The following is a 24,644-nucleotide window of genomic DNA, read 5'->3' as shown; positions in this document are numbered from 1 at the left end:
GTGTCCCAAATAACATCGACCTACTTTCAATAAAAAAAAGGTCGCATTACTATTGAACGCCCCTCTTAGTGTTGCCATTTCCAACATCCTAACCTTTGTGAAACCGAATTTTCTGCGTAGGCTCCTATGAAGACAAGATGTATACCTCAGCTAAACATTGAAGAAGAACACAGAGTGTCTACTTCTACTTGGACCACTGTTTTCGCTTTCGGATAGATGGCGCTGTAATAGTCACAAACATATGGCTCACAATTTTAGACGAACAGTTGCTAACAGGTAGGTTTTTTAAATTAAAGTACAGAACGTAGGTACGTTTGAACGTTTTATTTCGGTTGTTCCGATGTGATACATGTACCTCTATGAACTTATCATTTCTGAGAACGCATGCTGTAACAGCGTGATTACCTGCAAATACCACATTAATGCTTTAAATGCTCAGAATCATGTCCGTCAACCTCAATGCATTTGGCAATACGTGTAACGACATTCCTCTCAACGGCGAGCAGTTGGCGTTCCGTAATGTTCCCACATGCATTGATAATGCGCTGACGCATGTTGTCAGGCGTTGTCGGTGGATCACGATACCAAATATCCTTCAACTTTCCCCACAGAAATAAATCCTGGGACGTCAGATCCGGTGAACGTGCTTCGACGACCAATCCACCTGTCATGAAATATGCTATTCAATACCGCTTCAACCACACGCGAGCTATGTGCCGGACATCCATCATGTTGCAAGTACATTGCCATTCTGTCGTGCAGTGAAACATCTTGTAGTAACATCGGTAGAAGATTACGTAGGAAATCAGCATACATTCCACCATTTAGATTGCCATCGATGAAATGGGGGCGAATTATCCTTCCTCCCATAATGCCGCACCATACATTAACCCGCCAAGGTCGCCGATGTGCCACTTGTCGCAGCCATTGTGGATTTTCCGTTGCCCAATAGTGCGTATTATGCCGGTTTACGTTAACGCTGTTGGTGAATGACGCTTCGTCGCTAAATAGAACGCGTGCAAAAAATCTGTCATCGTCCCGTAATTCCTCTTGTGCCCAGTGGCAGAACTGAACACGACGTTCAAAGTCGTCGCCATGCAATTCCTGGTGCATAGAGATATGGTACGGATTCAATCGATGTCGATGTAGCATTCTCAACACCGACGTTTGGGAGATTCCCGATTCTCGGGTAATTTGTCTGCTACTGATGTGCGGATTAGCCGCGACAGCAGCTAAAACACCTACTTGCGCATCATCATTTGATGCAGGTCGTGGTTGAAGTTTCACATGTGGCTGAACACTTCCTGTTTCCGTAAATAACGCAACTATCAGGAGGGCACGCCCGTTGGGCATTTTGATCACAATAGCCATACATTGACACGATATCGACCTTTTCCGCAATTGGTAAACGGTCCATTTTAACACGGGTAATGTATCACGAAGCAAATACCGTCCGCACTGGCGGAATGTTACGTGATACCACGTACTCATACGTTTGTCACTATTACAGCGCCATCTGTCACAAATCGAAAAAAGTGGTCCAACTAAAACATTCATATTTCATTACGTACTACACGAATATGTAATAAAAATGGAGGTTCCTATTTAAAAAAAAAACGCAGTTGATATCCGTTTGACCTATGGCAGCGCCATCCAGCGGGCCAATCATAGCGGCATCTGGTCCCCCCCTTCAAGCTAGACGACTTTCGTTCTTCGTAGTTTTTTCGTTTGATGCTTATTTCGCGAGATATTTGGCCCAGTTACTTTCAACGGACCACCCTGTGTATTTCACACATACATTTTGTGTTTCACATATAACAGTTTTGCTTTTTTTTCCGCTTTCCGTTGAATAAGGCCGATTGGCTTCCGTATCAAGTGAGACATATTTCTAACAATAAATGATGGTCGTTTCGAGAAGAAGGGCGGGGGCTGGCAACTATCAGATTGTCCGCTGCTTTACATCGTGCAGCTCTAGAGAAGGTGTAAAGTATTTAGTTCGTTCAGGATCGATTGGCATCCCCACTATAACTTCTGCAAAACAGAAGTTTGAAATGTGTGTCGATGTATGATTGAAGATGGACTATAGCACTGTCTGTCGCCTTCGGATGGTGGTGTTGCTTCCCACATGTGGCGCATTACGCAACACTTAGGTTTCGTCTTTCGAGTAGGGCGGTGGACATCGGTAACACGACATAGAAGCAGAGAAGCGTGAGCAGCAGTGGGCAGTGTGGTCTTCTGGAGGGAAGGAGCGACTGATTCAGCCATCGGCAAGGGGTTAGTAGCCACATGCGGGGAAACTGCACCAAGTCACAGATCTGTGTTTCCTTGGGTACCAGAGTTCAGATACGGCAGGGACTGTGCTGAAAAACACACACACACGGGGCCGGGGCCGGGCGAGGGCGGGAGGGGGGGGGACAGCAACTGCATGCAAATCACTGCCCAGCGTGACATTGACTTGATAATAGGGTACATTTATTTATTTATTTATTTATTTATTTATTTATTTATTGTTCCGTCGGACCACATTTAGGAGAAGTCTCCATGGTCATGGAACGAGTCAATACATGAAATTATAACACGATTGTAAAAACAGAATGAAATGAAATATAAGAAACATATTCAGGTGACACGTCGTTAGTTTAAATAAAGAAAATCAAGAATGTAACACTGGAATTTGCTTAATTTTTTAGCTCTTCCAGGAGCTCCTCGACAGAATAGAAGGAGTGAGCCATGAGGAAACTCTTCAGTTTAGACTTAAAAGTGTTTGGGCTACTGCTAAGGTTTTTGAGTTCTTGTGGTAGCTTATTGAAAATGGATGCAGCAGAATACTGCACTCCTTTCTGCACAAGAGTCAAGGAAGTGCATTCCACATGCAGATTTGATTTCTGCCTAGTATTAACTGAGTGAAAGCTGCTAACTCTTGGGAATAAGCTAATATTGCTAACAACAAACGACATTTAAGAAAATACATACTGTGAGGGCAATGTCAAAATTCCCAGACTATTGAATAGGGGTCGACAAGAGGTTTTCGAACTTACACCATACATAGCTCGAACAGCCCGTTTTTGAGCCAAAAATACCCTTTTTGAATCAGAAGAATTACCCCAAAAAATAATACCATATGACATAAGCGTATGAAAATATGCGAAGTATACTACTTTTCGTGTTGAAATGTCACTTATTTCAGATACTGTTCTAATGGTAAATAAAGCGGCATTTAGTTTCTGAACAAGATCCTGAACATGGGCTTTCCACAACAACTTACTATCTATCCATACGCCTAGGAACTTGAACTGTTCCGTCTCGCTTATAACATGCCCATTCTGTCTGATTAAAATGTCAGTTCTTGTTGAATTGTGAGTTAGAAACTGTAAAAACTGAGTCTTACTGTGATTTAGCATCAAATTATTTTCCACAAGCCACGAACTGATATCATGAACTACATTATTTGATAATATTTCAATATTACACACAAGATCCTTCACTACCAAGCTGGTGTCATCAGCAAACAGAAATATTTTTGAATCACCTGTAATACTAGAAGGCATATCATTTATATAAATAAGAAACAGCAGAGGCCCAGCACCAACCCTTGGGGAACGCCCCACTTAACAGTGCCCCATTGGGACTGAACATCATTACCACTCTCAATATTGCGGAGGATTACCTTCTGCTTTCTATTCTTAAAGTAGGAGGCGAACCAACTGTAAGCTACTCCCCTTACTCCATAATGTTCCAACTTCTGCAGTAATATTTTGTGGTCAACACAGTCAAAAGCCTTCGTTAAATCAAAGAAAACACCTAACGTTCGCAACCTTTTATTTAATCCGTCCAAAACCTCACAGAGAAAAGAGACTATAGCATTTTCAGTTGTTAACCCATTTCTAAAACCAAACTGTACATTTGACAGCAAATTATGTGAATTTAAATGCTGCAGTAACCTTGTATATACAACCTTCTCGATAACTTTAGCATGAAAATCACGTTTGGTGAAGTAGAGGATGCAGCAGGTTTGTCACGGGGGAACCGTCTACACCATCACGAATGAGCATAAGAAGATGGTGTGCATAATGGATAGCCCTATTCCATGACACAGAAACAGAAGCGTGCAGAGATGTGGCAACAGTTGATGTAACAGTACAGTGCACATCGGAGTTGTGTGAGCGTCTGGTAACCGTCGAGGAGTGACGCTACGAGACTCTGGAAAAGAAGCGCCAGTCTAGCAGTCACGGCTGGGATCATTCGTGCAGAAGCAAATGGCGACTGAGTTTTAGGAGACTGCTGGTGGCGGGTTGGCTCCCTCACAATGCGATCCTCGCCAGTGATCCGTACTGCGTTTCTCTGCGTCAACTCACGACAGAGCCTCCACGGAGGACGCGGCCGCGGCGCGCGGCCACGCGGCAGTCGCCCGACCACCGCCACCGTGCCTCAACTGGCATCTACTGTGCTGCGCTGCGGCAGGCTACATATTCGCCGGAGTGAGCTCCTAGCGACTACGCCCTACTGCAACTAGTCAAGAGGTCTTACAGGGTAATCTGCTCACCACCAATGACTAACTTCACGCTGTTGTCCAGAAGTGACACAAGGATACCCCCAAAGGATGGTTTGCTACGCAAATACGGAAGCTGCCGGAACGATAGCAGAAGTGTGCATCGGCATTGATCAGGAATACTTGTAACATAATATCTGTTTGTTTGCTCAGTAAATGGTTCCTGTGAACACAAAACAGATTGTAGTGCCGACCATTTTTGAACGCCTCAAGGATATCTGTTCTATTCAGCCGCGATCTGCGGCCCCAAACTGACGAAACTGTTGGCTCACTGCAGTGCTCTCATATCCTATAGTTGAATTCTTTTATCTTGGCGGCTCGCGCATGCCCGCCCAGACGCGGGAGATTGCTGCGTTGCCAGTTGCACACGACGCACGCGCCAATAGAAGCAGCGCCATAGTATAGTATAGTTCGCAAACTTACGTTTAGGGGGCAGCGCGCAGTTCATGAAGTAAAGCCACTACGGCCGCATTAACCCTTTCGCTGCTACAAAGACGTGCTCCCTGCATTCCGCGCTGTGAGCGATTTTGTCATCACTGCACTGCTAGCCTGTGCAGACACATCGTGTTCCGACTGCTTTGACAGTCTTATCATTCGATTCCACAAAAACTATTTGGCCCAAAAATTATATTTTTACACATCTTCTTGACCGATACCTTCCCCCCATAAATGACTTAATTTCGGTTCGACGTTCAACGCAGTTATTGTGCAGCATTAAGAGTAGTAAACCTTTGTACGAAATTTTGAAGAGTTTGCAGAGGTAAAAGTCTATAGCTTATACTTTCCGTATGGTCAATTATAGTTGCCACAATGTTGAGAATGAAATGTGGACAAGACAGCTAAATTTCATATAAAATTTAGTTTATAACAATATCTCATTTAATTTAAGTACCAGATAGGTGCCGTATGTAATATTGAGAAATATTCCGTCTTTCCCGACTGTAACAAAAGTTTTATTTACACTCAGCACGTTTGGCTTTATTTTAAATAAAGAGACAAAGCACTAGAAATTTAAAAAAATTGCATTCAAACGAATATAATTCGTGAAGTAACGCACTTCGATATTGTTTTTAAATAATGAAAATATTACGCTCTGCACAAGATTTGAACTCATAACCTTTCGCGTAGAAGCCCACCACCTTAACTGTTACGCTATCGCAACTCGTCTGACTATAACACCTCATGAAGACTCTAACACGTCACGCAAAATACTGACAAACACTGTTGGTATGACTATGAATTACTCACGCTTCGTCGAAGTACAATAGGAAATAAACTATTACCGCTGTTCTTTATTGCGAAAAACCAGTTCGTGTGATTGATACAAACACCTTTCCTTGATATCGCCTGAATTAGGACTCTTATTTCTTGTTTGGTTCAATTAATTAATAGAATATGAAGCAATTGGTATAAAGAATGCTAATGCTTTTTTCCAAACTTTCTATAAAAGAAAGTCTGCTATCAAGACATTGCTTTTGTTCTATTACTTTATTTATGACTGAACGTTTCTAAAACTGAAGGCACTCGTCCATGCTCTGCACTGCAGTCGAGATCTGGCAACGTCGTTCTCTGTTCATTGGCAGACTGTGTTTTGTGACGTCAGATGCGCAGAACGAACCTAACCTCGGCCGCCAACATAAATGACACGCACTTTAGTTGTACTGCACAGATAACAAACAGATTATGCTTAATATTTTTAAAGTATTACATCTAAATGCAGCGAAGAAATACCAACAGGTCGTTTTCGAACATTTTTGCACGTCACCCACTGTCATGCCCACTCCCACCTCTAGTGGTAGTAAAGGTGTGTTACCCCAGAGTAGTCTTGCACAAACAATACGTCATTTGCCTGGAATTTCTCCACGTCTTCCTGAGTTGTGCTTTAATGTCCGACATCAGTCATACGGGTCCTAGGGGCGTCGTGTTGTCACAATAATTTATTCCTACTGCTAAGAAATGTAACGTGTGCTAATCTTGACTGAAATTGCTTGAGCCGTTACAGAGGGCTGATACGCCCTCTCCCCATACCTGTGGGTGAGACGTCATCAAGACTCTCACCAATGACCCTAAGTCCCAGGAAACTGTCGATTCGATACTAATATCCGTCCTTATCAAATACAGAGTCCTCCAGAAAAATGTATACACCCTTTGTCAGGCTGTATCGTGATATCGATATTGTCGTTCTATTTGAGTTCCGAGTCTGTTGTAGTATGGTCTTTGGCTGAACAGATGTTAGTACTTTCATCTCGGTATTTAGAAAAGAAGATGGCTGGAGCACGCTTGACATTCGAGCAACGGAAATGTATTGTGAAGTGGTTTTTCAAGTTCCCTAGTGCCGTTGAAGTGCAACGTCAGTGGAGGCGGGAGTTTGAAACAGAATCACCAACCCGCCTAACAATTAAACGCATCATTGACATGTCTGAATTGCATGGAACCATTTGTGATATTCACAAAGGAAGATCACGAAGACAGCGTACAGCTACAAGTCGGCTTTCGTGTTGGGAACGTTTGTTAATCCTCCAGAGAAATCTGCTGTGTAATGTGCACGTCTAGTGGGGGTTAGCAGTGCAAGTGTACGAAGAATTCTGAAAGCTGCAAAGTGGAAAGTTTACCCTCCACTATTACTGCACGTGATTAATGGTGACGATCCTGATCGTCAAACGCAATTTTAGGAATGGCATCAGCAAATGGTAACTGATGACAAACAATTAGTAACGAAGGTAGTGTGGAGCGACGAGGCACAATTTAAACTTAATGGAACCGTGTGTACTGGACACCGGAAAATCCGCATCTTTATGTGGGTAAAGCGGTCGATCTATCAGTGGGTTGATGTGTGGTCTGGGGCTTAGTAGGACACTTTTTATTTTATGCTACCGTCACTGAAGAAGTGAACCTGGAAATGTTACGCACATCAATTTTGCCAGACACACGTGCACTTTATGGAGCTGATGAAGAGGTCTCCCACCAACAGGATGGGCGCCACCACACTACCACCTAAGCGTACGAGCTTTCTTGGATGACAATTTTCTGGGGCATTGGATTGGACGAAGCGGGCCCCTCGAGTTCCCTCGACGGTCGCCACACGTATGGACATTCACTTGTGGGAAACTGTGAAAGATAACACCTATCGACGTAAGCCACGCACGCTGGAGGAACTTGGCCAGGAGATCACAGCGACATGGGCCGCGACCTGCACTGTAGCGACCGCTGGTCGTTCTGTGTATAGCCGCCAATGGTGAACATTTTGAACATTGAAAGTAACCAAGTGCTAAACTGAAGGTTGTACAACATATGTGATCAGTTATTGAATGTAAAACAAACAGACAAGTAATACTTTTCGTTCCTTAAAGTGTGTATACATTTCTCTGGCGGACTCTGAATTATTACATGACACTTGAACTTCAACCCCTAGGGGTGATGTGAATGTATTATGCCCAAAGTGTTTTTAAACAGGTAATTTACATATACTAAAATTGGTTGAAATTTCTCCAGACGTTCCTGAGATATGGTATTTTATACCGCCCCTTACATCCCCATTACCACCCTTAAGATATATGGGCTGTTCGTAACGCCACAGTGCTAGTTAGTAGTTAATAGGTGAAATTTGGCTCAAATCGGCCCAGTGGTCTAACAGATAATGGGGAACATATCTTGTATATAGATACAGTGGTTTTTATAAATATAAGGGGGCAATCAAAAAGTTTCCGTTTAAAGGAGTTGTGCAGCGAATATGCAGCGTAGCGCGACTGCGGTGTTGGTGTACAAGCGACGACATGTAACCAAGGGGTTAGTGTGGCATCCCTGTCTTCCCGATGTGCGTGCAGTAAATGCTGAAGTGTGAACTGTGGCGACGTTATTAACAAAGGTGTCCAAAACCGACAAATGTGCTGATTTTCTTTTCGTGGCTGCCGAAGGGCGAACACAGATAGAGACGCATCGGAGGATGCCTGTCCAAATCCACCGTTTTGGAATGGTACGCCATGTCCTGTACTGCTTCATGACAACGCACGACCCCGTATCGCAAATGTAACGCACAGGTTAACGCCCACTAAAGTGCCAGACAGACGGCCGTCCGCCCTATGGTACACATCTCTCCCCATGCGACTATAACGGCTTCGGTTCCTTGAAAGAGGCGTTGATGATGGGGGTCAATGCCGGCCGCTGTGGACTAGCTGTTCTAGGCGCTTCAGTCCGGAACCGCGCGACCGCTGCGGTCGCAGGTTCGAATGCTGCTTCGGTCATGGATGTGTGTGATGTCCTTAGGTTAGTTAGGTTTAAGTAGTTCAAAGTTCTAGGGGACTGATGACCTCAGATGTTAAGTCCCATAGTGCTCAGAGCCATTTGAACCATTTTGAAGGACTTCTCCAGGAGCAGCACACGGTGATGTACGAGACGGGTATCTTCAACCTGCTGCGTCGGTGGGGTAATTGACTCAGTGCTCACGGTGATTTTGCCTGATTGGCATAACGATTCTGGGTTGTACGGCCTTCGAACAGACACTTTTTAGTCGCTCCTTACACATGTTGTTGTTGTTGTGGTCTTCAGTCCTGAGACTGGTTTGATGCAGCTCTCCATGCTACTCTATCCTGTGCAAGCTTCATCTCCCAGTACCTACTGCAGCCTACATCCTTCTGAATCTGCTTGGTGTATTCATCTCTTGCTCTCCATCTACGATTTTTACCCTCCACGCTGCCCTCCAATACTAAATTGGTGATCCCTCGATGTCTCAGAACATGTCCTACCAACCGATCCCTTCTTCTAGTCAAGTTGTGCCACAAGCTCCTCTTCTCCCCAATTCTATTCAACCTACCCATCTAATCTTCAGCATTCTTCTGTAGCATCACATTTGGAAAGCTTCTATTCTCTTCTTGCCTAAACTATTTATCGTCCACGTTTCACTTCCGTACATGGCTACACTCCATACGAATACTTTCCATTATCCTCGTTTTGCTTTTGTTGATGTTCATCTTATACCCTCGTTTCAAGACATTGTCCATTCCGTTCAACTGCTCTTCAAAGTCCTTTGCTGTCTCTGACAGAATTACAGTGTCATCGGTGAACCTCAAAGTTTTTATTTCTTATCCATGGATTTTAATACCTACTCCGAATTTTTCTTTTGTTTCCTTTACTGCTTGCTCAATATACAGATTGAATAACATCGGGGAGAGGCTACAACCCTGTCTCACTCCCTTCCCAACCACTGCCTCCCTTTCATGTCCCTCGACTCTTATAACTGCCATCTGGTTTCTGTACAAATTGTAAATAGCTTTTCACTCCCTGTATTTTACCCCTGCCACCTTTAGAATTTGAGAGAGAGTGTTCCAGTCAACATTGTCAAAAGCTTTCTCTAAGTCTACAAATGTTAGAAACGTAGGTTTGCCTGTCCTTAATCTTTCTTCTAAGATAAGTCGTAGCGCCAGTATTCTTTGCACATATGCTATACTCATTTATTCCACTGTCGTACAAAATAGTGCCATGAAATTCAGTAGAAATACGGCATTACCCAAACCCTCAAGTACATGTAACTGACTTCATAGAACAGTTAATCAGATCTCTTTAAAAATTGCCAACTAAAATCGCAATGCCCCTTCATCAAAAAATATATTAATTTAAAAAATAATTATGAAAATTTTATACAAATATAACCATACTCCGTAAAATTACGAAACTCTGATAGACAGCTGTATGGCCTACGTGCCATAAGTCACTCATTTTAAACTAAAAAAAAACTCGTAAAATCAAAGCAGCACCCTTTTGGGTATGTGAGCGTATTTTGCCAAAGAATCAGATTGTTATTTGTGTGACAGTATCATATAGAAACTAAAAAATGGTTGAAATGGCTCTGACCACTACGGGACTTAACTTCTGAGGTCATCAGTCCCCTAGAACTTAGAACTAGTTAAACCTAATTAACCTAAAGACATCACACACATCCATGCCCGACACAGGATTCGAACCCGCCACCGTAGCGGTCGCTCGGCTCCAGACTGTAGCGCCTAGAACCGCTCGGTCACACCGGCCGGCTACAGAAACTAGAGTTGGAAGAGAGATGCTCTTGAGTTGAGAGAGAGAGAATTTTTTTTAGTGGATTCATAATAAATCGGGAACGGTGTGTTGATATTGGAACAATGAGCAGTCTGGAAGGAACGCGACACGGCGAGTTTCGCCCGTGATGACAGCCGCCGCTTGTTGCGTCAACGCACCTTTTCCCTCTGCCGTGCCACCACTACACACGTCCCCGTCGGGTGGGAACTTGGCTCGCACACACCACACGCCACTCGAACGCGCCGCACCGTCTTTTGTTTCGCCAGTCGCTGCGCAGTCGTCCCCCGGACAAGCGAACGGCGCTGAGCGGATTGGCTGCGCTCCTGTTAACAACGCGCTATGTGAGTACATCTGTTACACTTTCCTCGCCTGAGACAAGACTGTCTCTTCCAGCCACTCAGCGATATTCTATATCCTGCTGACATAAAACTGAAATGTTTTCTCTGTAGTTGAAACACTGGATACACATTTCACTGCACTGTTTGCTGGGACATGCCCTCATATCAAGCAAGCGAGCAAACTGCGTAAGGGACAGAAAACGTTCAGGTACACAGATAAACCAGTCGTTAGCTCGCGATAAAGGAACAACGTTTTTCGCTCGTTCGCTGTTTTACTATACAACGTCACGCGCTCGCCTCTAACTAGGGGACAGTACAGACTGCTCTGTCTTCTCCCGCCTATACGATTTGAAGCTCAGCGCCCAGACATCAGTTTACTAAAGCAGTATGATGCAATATTAAAAAAAACGCAAGAAAAAATTTATGTTTGAAGATTATAACATTTAAGAGCATTGCCGACCACAAAGACTTAAAGACTAATTAATGTAGTCACCGGTAGCTGGCTGATGTGTTAATAAGTGGAAATTAAGTTTTATACGTAAGCAGCCTTCTCAGAAGAGAATATGGTTTGGAGTGTGCTTCTGTTAGATGTGTCACATTTAAATTTCTGCTTGTTTCACTGCACAATGTAGAGTTAAAAAAAAAAATGGTTCAAATGCCTCTAAGCACTATGGAACTTAACTTCTGAGGTCATCAGCCCCCTAGAACTTAGAACTACTTAAATCTAACTATCCTAAAAACATCGCGCAGATCCATGCCCGAGGCAGGATTCGAGCCTGCGACCGTAGCAGCAGCGCAGTTCCGGACTGAAGCGCCTAGAACCGCTCGGCCACAAACGACCGGCCAGAGTTTTTAAACACGGTATGAAATCGTTATATGAAAACTGCTTTGTAAACTAAATGAAGTACCAGTTTTACAGACTGAAGCATTAGTAAAGTTTTTATGAATGTTGAACGAGAAGTGTAGTGTACTACTCTTGTAATCATGAAGTCACCAGTTCAAATGTTGAAAGAAGCCTCTTTTGTACTTTTATTTAAATTCCGTGTTTATTAACAAATTGAAATGTTAATTAAAAAATATTGAATCATAATTTTTAATAAAAATGACATCTTTTATTCTTAATTACTAACTGCTTGATAATTTGAGCATTCACAGTAATTTAATATGTATAATTTTCTGTTAATACTCACATTTTTCAGGCAATTAGTAATTAAAATTAAAAATTTCAACGCACATGAAAAAAAGTTTTGCATCACCGCGGTTCCGAGAGTTCCGGAACCTCTACAGAAAATTGGAATAGCGATCAACATAAACATCATTTCTGCCCTTCTTATTGCTCATGAAAACCACACATTGCATGTTGTACCACTGTACAACGAGACCTTCAGAGGTGGTGGTCCACATTGCTGTACACACCGGTACCTCTAATACCCAGTAGCACGTCCTCTGACATTGATACGTGCCTGTGTTCGTCGTGGCAAGTTCATCAAGGCACTGTTGGTCCAGATTGACCACTCCTCAACGGCGATTTGGCGTAGATCCCTCAGAGTGGGTGATGGGTCACGTCGTCCATAAACAGTCCTCTTCAATCTATCCCAGGCATGTTCGATAGGGTTCATGTCTGGAGAACATGCTGGCCACTGTAGTCGAGCGATGTCGTTGTCCTGAAGGAAGTCATTCACAAGATGTGCACGATGGGGGCGCGAATTGTCGACCATGAAGAGGAATGCCTCGCCAATTACGCTACCGATATGGTTGCACTATCGGTCGGAGGACGGCATTCACGTACCGTACAGCCGTTACGGCGGCTTCCATGACCACCAGCGGCGTACGTCGGCCCCACATAATGCCACCCCATAACAGCAGGGAACCTCCACCTTGCTGCACTCGCTGGTCAGTGTGTGTAAGGCGTTCAGCCTGATTGGGCTGCCTCCAAACACGTGTCCCACGATTGTCTGGTTGCGACACTCGTCGGTGATGAGAACGTGATGACAATCTTGAGCGGTCCACTCGGAATGTTGTTGGGCCCATCTGTACCGACTACATGGTGCGGTGGTTGCAAAGATGGACCTCGCCATGGACGTCGGGAGTGAAGTTACTCATCATGGAGCCTACTGCGGAGAGTTTGAGTCGTAACACGACGTCCTGTGGCTGCTCGAAAAGCGTTATTCAGCATGACTGGAACTGAGCGGCTGTCGGACCCCCTCCGTCTAATAGGCGCTGCTCGTGCATGGTTGTTTACATATTTTGAAGGGTTTAGTGACATCTTTGAACAGTCAGACAGAATGTGTCTGTGATAGAGTATCCACAGTCAACGTCTGTGTTCCCGAGTTCTGGGAACCGGGGTGATGCAAAACGTTTTTTGATGTTTGTGTATAATTTACTCTGTATTCACATTTTTATACGATTGGCATGTCCGGTGTCGTGATACAAGACGGCCCAAAAGTGTGTTAACATTCGAAACTGCATTCATTCACGGAATAGTGTAAGAAGAGCCGTAAAAATTGACACACCTGCATGAAATGACATGGGGTTTATTTAAACTAAAAAAATGTACAAAAACTGGCTAATAGATGGCGCTGAACGGCGACATGTCAGTGACGCCGCATGAGAAACTTGTATAAAATGAAGTGTGGTGAGAGAGGCAGTCAAGAGGCGCCAGGTCGGGCGTTAGGTTGACTTCATCAGAAAAGGCACTGTTAACGAAACTTTATTTTCAGAATCCAGAATCCGCTTCTGCAGCTTTACAAACGTAGCAGCATAAGAAGAATATTCTAACGGTAAACGTCCTGTGACAAGTGTCGCTATGAAGCAAGGTGATCACAAAGTTTAAGGCCATGGGCTATGTAGACGATGGTCCCCGTAGTGGGCTAATGGTGCTCGGATAGTTGAGGAAGTAATGGAGACCTCAGAGGGTTAGTCTCCGCACGGTGAAGTCGGCGTTCGTCGCACTGGCATTCCAAGCACTATAGTCTGGACAGCACTAAGTCGTACCCTCCAGTGCTATCCCTACAAAATCCAGCGTCACGAATTGTCAGCCACCGATTTTGTGACGTGGAGAGTATCTGTGGTGTGGCCACTTGAAAAAATGGGGGAAGATTACGATTGGCTGTCGTGTTGTGGACCGACAATCCTATTTCGCTCTGCAAAGATCTGTGGACAACCACAGCTGTAGAATTTTGGCTACCGAAAATGATAGAAACTGTGGTGGAAATCCTACTGCATGACGAGAAAGTGACAGTGCGGTGTGGATTTACCACATGAATCGTGATCGGACCCTTTTTCTTCGAGAAAATGCGGGGTGCTGCTTTTCAAACAGTCAGCGTGATATGGCGCGAGGTGTAGACTCGCACAGTCTCCGACCTGGCTGATTCACACCTGCTGGAATATCTGACTTCCATGCAGGAAGGCGCTCCACCCTATATTGCTGCACGTGTGAAAGATCTTTTGCGCACATCGTTTAGTGAGAAGCGCGTCCTGAAAGTCCGCTTCCGTCATTATTGGCATCTCAGATCCCAAAACTCAATCCGCGTGGATTAGTTGTGGGGCTACCGGGAATCACAAGTATCCGTCATTGGGAATGCTAAAAGACAACACCCGACAGCAATTCCTCCTGTACAGTGCTGTTCACAACATTGTACCTCGACTGCAGGTATTGTTGACGAATGACGGACGACATGTTGAGCACTTGTTATAAAGAACACCATCTTTGCTGAGAATCAGTTCTTATTGGTCATTTTCTGCACTTCTTTCGGTTTCAGTAAAACACTATATCATTTGAAGCGTCTGTCAGTTTTCACTTTTCTACCTACGTTATTCCGTTAAATATTGAATTTTCAAATGTTAACGGGCATCTTGTAAGTCACGGCATTCCACGTCTCATCCTAATTAGTTAATTCAAATGGTTCAAATGGCTCTGAGCACTATGGGACTTAACATCTGTGGTCATCAGTCCCCTAGAACTTACAACTACTTAAACCTAACTAACCTAAGGACATCACACACATCCATGCCCACAACTACTTAAACCTAACTAACCTAAGGACATCACACACATCCATGCCCACAACTACTTAAACCTAACTAACCTAAGGACATCACACACATCCATGCCCACAACTACTTAAACCTAACTAACCTAAGGACATCACACACATCCATGCCCGAGGCAGGATTCGAACCTGCGACCGCAGCAGTCGCGGGGTTCCGGACTGAGCGCCTAGAACCGAATTAGTTAATTATTTAGGAACGGATAGGAACTGCTACACTACGTTACATCTAAATGAGCATAGCGGGACTAAGATTTGAACATCGTTCTTCTCGGATTTGAGCCCAGCTATTCTTAACGAGTGCGTCCGACACCTCGCTCGACCATACAGATGAGCACTGACTAATGTTTACACGCGCACCGTCCTCCAGTGAAATATGCCACCACACACTGTATTGCGCTTAACGTCGATGCTATGATTACAGCATCGTAATCGTTGATGATTAGATAGGATTCCTATCCAGAGCGAAACCACAGTGTTCATTCTTGCATCTACATACGTGCAGAAATCCCGAAGTAAACGCGCTGGGCCGCGCGGGATTATCCGAGCGGTCTAGGGCGCTGCAGTCATGGACTGTGCGGGCGGAGGTTCGAGTCCTCCGTCGGGCGCGCGCGCGCGCGCGCGCGTGTGTGTGTGTGTGTGTGTGTGTGTGTGTGTGTGTGTGTGTGTGTGTGTGTGTGTGTGTGTGTGTGTGTGTGTCCATAGGATAATTTAGGATAAGTAGTGTGTAAGCTTAGGGACTGATAACCTGAGCAGATCAGTCCCATAAAATTGTAAAAAGAGTAAATACATAAAAAATGAACGCGTTGGTTGAGAGCCTAGCGCCGACCCTGACCAGAGTACAGAGTCACAACCGCGGATGGACTAACGAGGCAGAGTGTGGTCAACGGTGCGGCCCCACGTCCCTGGTGAGGTGATAAGGTTGGCGAATGAGTAATTACGAGATCGCCACGGCGAGTTTACCTGTAGCGCTCGCTAGACGACGCGTTCTTCTTGGTTTTACTTGGTGCAAACAGTCGTTCTTCCTGTTAATTCTTACTGGAAAGTGTTTACCTGGATTGCTCACTACGAGCTATGACAGCCACTTCGAACAATGGAAGACATGTATTTGAAGAATTAATAGAAGGGACTTGAAACCACGCACACGGCTTAAGAAGTCGTAATTGTGGCCGCAATGAAAATGAAATGTGCGGAAGGGGGGGGGGCAATAAGAGTAATGCAATGCATTTTTCTTTCTGCCAATTTAGGTTCGAAAAATGCGCGTTTCTATAGGGTCGTAATAGAATATTCCTGCTTCAGCCCCCAGATTCATACCTCTGTAAAGGAGGTGCTTTCAAAGGAGAGAGCTGTCATTGCGTTTCTATTGGCGGTCGACCATAGCATGTGCCCGCTCCCGGTAGCTGAGTGGTCAACGCGACAGAATGTCAATCCTAAGGGCCCGGTTCGATTCCTGGCTGGGTCGGAGATTTTCTCCGCTCAGGGACTGGGCGTTGTATTGTCCTAATGAAGCATCAAATCGAAAGACTTGCATCCGACGGACGTTCTACCCGACGGGAGGTCCTGGTCACACGACATTTATTTACCAGAGCATGTCAGATATTCATAGGCTGTGAACAAAAACACGGCTATTCGTTGGACGAGGTGGCTGTCATCATCGCAACAAGCTTGCACAAACCTGTCCCATCTCTCGCGTGCTGGCCGGCCACACCCAGCTGTGACTCCTGCATTGTTGGAACGTGCGGACACTCTCATTCGAGGCGATCGACGGACTACAACCAAACACCTCGCTGCTCAACCGGACGTTCCTGTTGGTTGTGCTGGCACACTCGTCCTCCAGTTGGGGCACTCAAAGGTGTGTTCTCGCTGGGTTCCTTGCGCCTAACAGAAGACCATAAGGGGCTACGAAGGACCATCAGTGCGGAATTGCTTGCGCGTTAAGAGGCTGACCGTGGCAGTTTTTGTCGAACACCGTAACAGGCAATGAAATATGGGGTCACCGGAAAGAAATCGGAAATCTATGTAGTGGCCCCAATGCACGTCTCCACCGAACAAAAAGTTGAAACCCGCACACTCAGCAGAAAGTTTATGAATTTCTCCTTCGTGACAAGGCAAGGCCTCACCCAAGTCTGCGGCCCCGAGAGGAGCTCACGCAACTTCACTGGACTCTTCTTCCTCATCCACCCTACGGCCAGGATCTCGCACCTTCCGACTTCTTTTTGGCCCAATGAAGGATGCGCTCCGCGGTATGATGGAGAGGTTACTGACGCAGTGAGACGTTGGCTTCGACGTCAACCAGTAAAGTGGTATCGTGCGAACAAATAAGTCTTCGCAGAAAGGTGGCATAAGACAGCCTAATCAAAAGCAGGGTTTTGTAGCCAGAAGAGTGGGAATAATATGATGTTCCGGAATACTGAACAAAACCAACCATCTTTCAGGAAACAAAAGTATTGCATTAGTTACTAAACGTTATCTGCAGTGACGCAGATTCTCCATATATCCGCACTAATAACTACTTTGCGGATTCTTGGGATATTCTAGATGAATGCTAATACACATAGTGGTTTTACTGGTGTAGTTCCTTACACTGATGTGACAATAGCCGTGGGACAGCGATATGTACGTATACAGATGGCGGCAATACCGAGCACACGCGAGCTATACAAATGTCAGTCCATTGGTCGAGCTGTCATCTGTACTCAGCTGATTCATGCGGAAAGGTTTTGTGGCCGCAAGACGGCAATTAACAGGCGCGGAACGCGCAATCACAGTTCCAACTAAACACACGGAACGTTACATTTCGGAAATTATTAGGGAATTCAATATTTCGAGAGTCAGGAGTGTGCCGAGCATATCAGAGTCCAGACATTACCTCTCAGCACGGAGAACGCAATGGCCGGCGGCCTTCACTTTAACGACCGAGAGCAGCGGCGTAGAGTTGTCAGTGCTAACAGCCAAGCAACACCGCGGGAAGTAACTGCAGAAATCAGTGTCGGAGGTACGACGAACGTCTGGCGAAACCTGGCGCTGGGCTGTGGCGGCACGACGTGGCCTCCAGGGCCTCTCCTGGGCTCGTGACTGTATCGGCTGGACCGCAGAACACTGGAAAACCGTGATGGGGTCAGACGAGCGCCGACTGCAGTTGCTAAGAGCTGATGGTAGGGCTAGAATCTGTGGCGCGCGCGCGCACACACCACGAAGCCATGGACCCAGGTTCTCAACAAGACACTGTGCAACCTGGTGGTGGCTCCGTAACGGGTTTTCATTGGACAAATATATTGTACTAGAACTGACATGTGATAACATTTTCAACGCAATTTGGGTGCATAGATCCTGAGAAATCAGTACCCAGAACAACCACCTCTGGACGTAATAACGGCCTTGATGCGCCTGCGCATTCAGTCAAACAAAGCTTGGATAGCGTGTACAGGTACAGCTGCCCATGCAGCTTCAACACGGTACCACAGTTCATCAAGAGTACTGACTGGCGTATTGTGACGAGGCAGTTGCTCGGCCACCATTGGCCAGACGTTTTCAATTGGTGAGATATCTGGAGAATGTGCTGGCCAGGGCAGCAGTCGAACATTTTCTGTATCCAGAAAGGCCTGTACAGGACCTGCAACATGCGGTCGTGCATTATACTGCTGAAATGTATGGTTTCGCAGGGGTCGAATGAAGGGAAGAGCCACGGGTCGTAACACATGTGAAATGTAACGTCCACTTTTCAAAGTGCCGTCAGTGCGAACAAGAGGTGACCGAGACGTGTAACCAATGGCACCCCATACCATCACGCCAGGTGATATGCAAGTATGGCGATGACGAATACACGCTTCCAATGTGCGTTCACCGCGATGTTGCCAAACACGGATGCGACCATCATGATGCTGTAACCACAACCTGCATTCATCCGAAAAAATAACGTTTTGGAGCCAAAAAATGGTATTATGCACCCAGGTTCGTCGTTGAGTACACCATCGCAGGCGCTCCTGTCTCTGATGCAGAGTCAACGGTAAGCGCAGCCACGGTCTCCGAGCTGATAGTCCATGCTGCTGCAAACGTCGTCGAACTGTTCGTGCAGATGGTTGTCGTCTTGCGAACGTCCCCATCTGTTAGGGATCGATACTTGGCTGCACGATCCGTTACAGCCATGCGGATAAGTTGCCTGTCATCTCGACTGCTAGTGATACGAGGCTGTTGGGATCCAGCACTGATTCCATGTTCTGCTAACAGTCATTGGATATCGACCAACGCCAGGAGCAATGTCGCGATACGATAGACCGCAATCGCGATAGGCTACAATCCGACCTTTATCAAAGTCGGAAATGTGATGGTACGCATTTCTCCTCCTTACACGAGGCATCACAACAACGTTTCACCAGGCAACGGCGGTCAACTGCTGTTTGTGTATGAGAAATCGGTTGGAAACTTTCCTCATGTCAGCACGTTGTAGGTGTCGCCACCGGCGCCATCCTTGTGTGAATGCCCTGAAAAGCTAATCATTTGCATATCACAGCATCTTCTTCCTGTCGGTTAAACTTCGCATCTGTAGCACGTCATCTTCGTGGTTTAGCAATTTTAATGGCCAGTAGTGTATATACATAACCATCCTGTCTCTTGGCAGCCTGTGGTGTTGTCACTATAACTGACAGTAATATTGTAAACACTCTTGCGTGTCTTCAGCCCATAAATAGCGACTGTTATGTCTTGCAGAGAAGTGTACTGAACTTGCTACAGGCACTGGACTGAACTATCAGAGGAGTACAGTGCTCTGACCTATCACGAATAATGTTTGGTATGAAATCAATGAATTTGTCAACCAGTGCCTTCCTCTTCAAAAAACTTTCAAATGTTCAGTGCTGTACCCAATTCAACATTAACGTCGTTTTACGAACTTTTGATAAATGAACTACAGTGTGCAATATATGAGTTCATTTGACTTCCCAATACAGCGGAAATGTTCAGCACGAAATTTAGCACGTGACAGAAAGTTTTAACACCGTGTTTTAAGTTTAAAAAGTGTATTCTTCGGTGGTCTCTACGTTATTAATCAGTAGGATATATATTACGATGTCCGACTTCAACAGACGCAAATTTAGACCAGTAGCAATCCTACTGTCAGAGCTCCGGCTTACCGAATTTCTTAAAAGTCGTTTGCAAATTTTTAACATCCGCGAACGACTTGAAGACGTGAAAGCGGATGCGGATCTAATTTTGCTGCAAACAGACTTCTATCTATACTCAGAGCTAAGATGAGAATGGGACCACAAACTAATATGAGGTGCAGGGATGACATTAGCAGACATCCACAAGCAACGTGGATTAGGCTATATTGCTAAACACTGTAATGCGTGAAGAAATCTGGAGGAGACTTTTCCCTGGAAAATGGAAGTGAGCGTATGGCATCGTTGGCCAGGGGGTCCCTACTCGGGGAAGTTCGGCCACCAAGAGCAAGTCTTATTTCATTCGACAATACACTGGGCGACTCGCGCGCCGGTGACGAGGATGAAATGATGATGACGACGACAGAACACCCAGTCCCCGAGCGGGGAAAATGTCCAACTCGGTCGGGAATCGAACCCCGGCCTGGGAGGCGAGCATGTTACCACCCAGCTAAGCAGGCGGACTCTTCCCTGCAAGTGTATGTTAAGTGAGCGCTGCCGCTGCTGACGTCATCATAACGGGTGTGACCCAAAGTCGATGGTAACTGGGTGGGGACGGTATGTCCAGTCAGCGTTAAATTGCTGATATTTATGACCCACTCTGTCGGAAAATGCTGTTAACTCGATCTGACGTGCGCTGCGATTGTGAATACAGGCTGTTTGGCTATTACAGGTACAAACAGAACAGAAGAACACAATACAATGAAACACGCTAGTCATCCTAACCAATGGCTTCTCCGATGCGGCCTATTAGGGGTCAGTACGTGAACGCCTTATAACAGAGTCACTGAGGGTCCAGACTGCGGACGTGCACTTCAAGAGGAACACACGAGTGTTCACATGGCCACCGTGTCCATGTGAAGACAGGGTTCAGCACGTCTCCTCATCGATGCCTGTACACGTTCAAGTATGCCAGGCACATTCCGAATATATTGACAGGCATAGACAGTGCGTTCACGAAGTTCTGCCACACTATCAACAGGGCTAGAATTCCAAAGCTTTTAACCTCCTCAGATCCTCTACCCTCTAAATTTAATTTTGCTAAAAAAAATTGCGTTTTATTTGATGTTATGGTTGATATTAGCAAGGACACATTGATCTTTAAAAATTTTTTTGATTGGTTTTTTGAGAATCTGATGTGTCATATACGACACACTGGTACTGAAGGCAGACAATTATGGAATGAATGTATGTGACTCCGTATATTATAATATAGATTTATTTGGCAAATTTAATAAAGGATCAAATTTCATTGTACAATATCAAAGTGTTAATATTTTTAAATTACATTATTTTAACATCCGCTGATTTTTCTTGGTGAGTTCAGTTCGTGTGAAATTCTCGAAAACAATTTCTGCCCTTCATGAGGCACAAATGAATCTTGCATTCTGTGCAGAAAACTCGTGCTCTTACACTTTTACATCCTGGTCGTCTACAACGATGAGTCTTTTCATCGTTCGTGACCTCTGGCATGTGAATAGCACTGCTCTTTCGTTTAGCATCACTCGGAATTGGTGCTGGAAGACTTTTTCTTTTCAAGGAGCTGGAAGCAGTATCCACTTCTTTATCTCCATCTGTAGATTCGTCATTAATATCAGGTATATAATTTCCTGAATGGATAAGCCACTCTGATACCTCAATTTTAAATTGTAGGTAGTCCATCGTATTTTTCCTTCTTTTCTTCAGTGCATTACAGTCTCTCCTGTACTCTATCCATGCTGCAGCACAAGCAAAATCAAAGAGATGCAGGATAATTCGCACTGTTCACTTTCTTGTTCTTGTACTTTGTCTGTAAACAGCAATGATATGATCCAGCATGTCGACCCCACCCATATTTTCATAATATTTTTCGATAGCAAGAGGCCTGCTGATATTTACGTATTGTTTGTCTTGCTTTGACCAACGCCTGCACTGTCCTAGAGGCAATTTTCCTTCTGCAGATGAGGCAACAATTACAGATTTGTTGTCATACCATTTAATAATGGCAATTTGTCCATCACCACGAACAGACTGATCAACTGCACCCCGACCTGCCTCTTTCATTTCTGCATCCGACTGAAGATCGCTCGCTCTTGGAACTTTACAAGACTGTATTGTCCCTGTAGCCTGACAGCCTCTGTCTGAGTGTAGACAGTCTAGGAGCTCAACTGACGTAAAGTATCGGTCCATATAAATTATAGACCCTTCAGGTAGCGTAGTTGCCAGTCTCATTACTACCTTTCCGCCCATGTTCAAGTAATCATAGCCTTCCAGTATACTGTCACCTTTCCCTTCATACATGAAAAAGTCAAGTGGTAATCCATCTGGAGATGTGGAAACGAAATTCTTGAGGCCACACCATTGCCGCATCATTGTCTTGCCCCAGAAAGGAATCATCTGTTCATCAATGGACACCTGTGTCCTAGGATTTTGTAAACAGCCTGCTCTGACGGTGTTTAGCAAAGGACAAATTTTCCGATAATTATCTTTTGCTCTCACATCACTAGCCACATCATTGTCTGTAACTAGTTTCAGTGCACTTCTGATTGCAAAAAGCCGCTTCCTTGACATTTTCCCTGCTACATCAGTCATTCTCGTCCCGAAAGCCCAATACATATTTAATCTGGGGTAGCCAAGACGTGACATCTTGATTGAGATGCCAAAAAACGTCATAATCTGTTGAGGAGTTGTATTTAGTGATTTCCCTGTGCGTGAAAAAGATGACCGATTGCTACAGGATGACAACAGCTCAAAAACACCATAAGGAATATATTTAAGAAAATATTCTCTTGTCTCACAGTGTTTCCCCTGCCAAACAGTTTCTACAAATGCTGGTGCAGGTGGTAAGGGCTCAAAGACGTCTGTATGGCGCCAAGGGGGGACATTTCTGGATTTCTGTCTGCAAAACTGATCAGTCACAGTATCTGAGACAACTTCACACGAATCGTCATCACTTTCCACTTCTGGTGCTAAAACAGTATCTTCATTGCAGTCTTCATCACTGGATAAACATTCAAGTTCTGAGATGTCTCCATCGAACTCCAGAGGTCTCTCCAACTCTTCAAGGATATGTGCATCTGACACTGAAGAAGTCAAGAAAGTTTTAATTACTTTAAATGAAACAAAAACCCGTAATTATAATTACAGCGACATGTATTCTAGTGTACACAGAAATACACATCCAGTTCCAATGTGTCCTATCCGACACACGTGTACAAAGCCTTTTGTAGTACAGTGAAAAATATTATTTCGTGGTTTTAAAATGCTCACATACCGAGCATTAGTATTTGCGTCAAACATTATGCACGTTAAGGTAACACAAAATGTAAATAACTTTACTTAGATGGGTACTTACAGTATCTCGACATCATTTTGTCCGCCTTTTCACGCATGCACTCAGGAAACAAAGCTCACACTCGTCACTTTACGCGCCAGACCGCTAAAACTCACAGGAATCCATGCTGACATCTCGCAGACGCTTAGGAAACTACTTAGACATGTGTCTCTGGCGTTACATCGGAGCTGTGGCTAAACAAAGTTCACCAATTTGGTGTGTCGTATACGACACGCGGGATCTGAGGAGGTTAAATGTGCCCACATAAACATCCAACGGGTTAAAGTCGGACATCTTGGGAGACCATGGTATTGGGGAGGTATGACCGATACGCTTGTTGTCAAAGATTCGTGCTAGGTATTCCCGAACAACTAAATGAAAGTGTGTTGGTGCGCCATCATGCACGTATCACATACACATCCTTTCACCATAAGGAATAATATGCAAACAGTTGATTAGCTTGTGTTCACAGGAAATGAAGGTACATACGACCAGCAAGTCGACCAGATGGGAAATGTGGCCATAGCAACGGATCTCCAACGACACCACCCCAAACGATAATGGAAGATCTCCGCAGAAGTGGCTTCTCTCTGTGGTAGCAAGTGGGTTCTCGTGAGCCCAAACGTGCATGCTGTAGATGTTCATGATAGCATCACCAGTAACGCAGGCTTCATGTATACCATTTGCACAAGGAATTGTGAATCTCTCCCACGTTGTGTAGAGAGCTATTGGGCGAAGGTAATGTGGGCTGCCGGAGCTTGCACACTTTGTACACAAATGGTTCAAATGGCTCTGAGCACTATGGGACTTAACAGCTGAGGTCATCAGTCCCCTAGAACTTAGAACTACTTAAACCTAACTAACCTAAGTACAGCACACACATCCATGCCCGAGGCAGGATTCGAACCTGCGACCATAGCTGACGCGGATCCAGACTGTAGCGCCTAGAACCGCTCGGCCACTCCGGCCGGCCTTTGTACATATTTCGGTGCAACTGCCCCTCACGTAATATGATTTAACTAAGGAAAATCAGGGTAAAAATCCGACTAGTTGCAAATTTTTGTACAGTGGTTCGAGGCTGCGCCATGATCAACATACTAAAAATTCTTGCCAGTGGGGTTTAAGCGGGAGGGTTGTGAAGGGGGTGAGGGCGCGTCTGAAGGGCGGTTTGGCACTTTTTTTATGTCTTTCTTG

Source organism: Schistocerca nitens, chromosome 12 (genome assembly GCF_023898315.1).
Source record: "Schistocerca nitens isolate TAMUIC-IGC-003100 chromosome 12, iqSchNite1.1, whole genome shotgun sequence".
Lineage (NCBI taxonomy): Eukaryota > Metazoa > Arthropoda > Insecta > Orthoptera > Acrididae > Schistocerca > Schistocerca nitens.
This window is presented reverse-complemented; position numbering follows the sequence as displayed.